The sequence below is a fragment of the Cyphomyrmex costatus genome, unplaced genomic scaffold, assembly GCF_001594065.2.
Source record: "Cyphomyrmex costatus isolate MS0001 unplaced genomic scaffold, Ccosl1.0 scaffold231, whole genome shotgun sequence".
In the NCBI taxonomy this organism is placed as follows: domain Eukaryota; kingdom Metazoa; phylum Arthropoda; class Insecta; order Hymenoptera; family Formicidae; genus Cyphomyrmex; species Cyphomyrmex costatus.
Genome location: NW_017276380.1, coordinates 18314 through 20647, shown reverse-complemented (window position 1 = coordinate 20647; position 2334 = coordinate 18314).

Sequence of the window (2334 nt, the reverse complement as noted above, 5' to 3'; positions counted from 1 at the left end):
AAATATTTTTTTCTGCATAAATATACTACTTTATTTATTCCCTATTGGTGCTACCTAAGTATTTTTTGTTAAGAATTTTAAAGCATTAATTGTATTATTTGTATTTAAATTTAATTTTTATTAAAGTTTCTTAATCTTGTAATATTTTTATAAATTTTATATATTCTTAATATATTAATTTTTATATTTTCAATATATTTATAATACTTACTTAATTGTTGTTTTTATTTTATGAAAGACATATTGCAACGTTTTTTTTACATAAAAGTTTTTATAGAAAATATTTAATAATGTTAATATAAGTTAAATAATAATAAAAATAAAAATTGTAATTGATTCTACTTTAATTTTTACGAATTTATTAATTTTTACAATTTATAAATTTAAAGAAATTTGCGGGAATGGATGATAAATGTCGGACCAATCACAAACCGGGGAGAAGGTGGCCAGACTCTTATTAGAGGGTCACTACTAGTTATCAGTAAACAGAGAAAGAACGATCATATTATTTCTGCCTCTCACTCTAATCGTTTTTCTACCCCCACCACTACCATCAGCGATCCATTTTAGACATCGACATATAGTATGGACTACGCAATCCATACATAAAAAGTGTCCGACGAATTAGACAAAGAGGAAACGAGGTGTGAGTCAATCGCTCGCTCTTTCTAATACTCCTATTGGCTGCTTTTATTACCGCCCAGTAGATATCGCAATGTATCGCTAGACGATAAAAAGAGACAGAGCTATTAGAAAGAGACAGAGTCACTTTTGACCCACACCGGTCGCTATCTCTTTCTTTCGGGCCGGTCATATTGGCCTGGTTTACATCGCACACTTGATACGCGTACTAACCAGTTAGTACGCGTATCAAGTGTGCGATGTAAACCAAGCCATTATTTCAGCCTGTGCTAGCCTCAGCCTAGTCCATACTATATGTCGATGATTTTAGATGTCGATGCATTTTCCACAAAATTGTAAGGTTATAGTTGTATAATAGAATATTGCATATAAAATATATTTTCTGTGTAATATATTTTCTATGTAAAATATACTTTCTGAAATAAACTTTAAGTTATTTAATCCTACTCAATCATCATATAACATTAAAAAACATTTTTTAAACATTTATTTATATTTGCACATTAAATAAATGATAAAATATTTAAATCAGCTACCTCACTTACGATTTTAATGAAATTAGACTCATTCGACTTGTTCTTCCACTCTTTTCTTTAATTTAACAAATGCGTATATTGTATGTACGCGATGGAAAGTATCGGTTCCCCATGGAGCGTATTTTTCGATATGCGTAGGTTACGAAAACCAATAAGATCGTTTAGAATTTCTGTTAGAATCGACATATAGGCTAGATTCGGGGAGACGCTATTAGCGCTATTTGTTTTATTTTATCTTCGTCGTCCATTAGACGTGAGACAAGGACGTACCACACAAATGGCGCTAATAGCGCGCTGCCCGAATGCAGCCATAGTACGGACTGCGCGATCCATTCATAAATCCCCTCGAAAAATGTCCGGTGAATTAGACAAAGAGGAAACGCGGTGTGGGTCAATCATATATGTAATACTACTGGCTAATGGGGCGTGGTTTGCGATCGAAACACTACGGTGCCGCCAATGCTAATTCTGTTCTTATTTATGTTCAGTTTGTTGTAACGCGCAGGCGTCAATTTGTTGCGCGATAAGTGCTACATGTGATATTTTGCAGGTTATTACAATCAGTGTTTCCAGTACTTTCAATGAATTAAAGATCGATTTTGCTCACTATTATGTAAAAACATTTTGGGATTTGTCACCGTTTGTGAAGAATGTCGTATTGTATATATAGCAGGTTATGTGTGTAACAAAGTTACAAAAAAATATATTGTTCAACTTGTAAATTACAATAGTAGTATAGATACACCGATTCTAATTCACGTCCTCTGAGGGGGGGTGAGGGGCGAGGGGAACCCGTGGCGCGGGGGGTCTACGTCACGGCAGGGGAGGGGGATGACGTCACGGATGCGGGCGAGGGGGTATAACGTCACGGGGAGGGTGATGACGTCACAGGGCGAGAGGGGTATGACGTCACGGGAGGGGAGGGTGATGGCGCAGAGGGATGGCGGGGAGGAAAATGACGTCACAGGGTGCTGCCGTCGCGGGAAATTCGCGCGGGAAAAATTGTGGTGGTCGCCGCGGGAAAAATTGTGGTGGTCGCCGCGGGAAGAATTGTGGTGGTCGCCGTGGGGTCAATGGCCGCCAGGCGCGGGAACCTCCGAACGCGGTAAGATAACGCGCGCGGTCCTCCCCCGCCGCGAGGTCCGTCGGGCGCGGT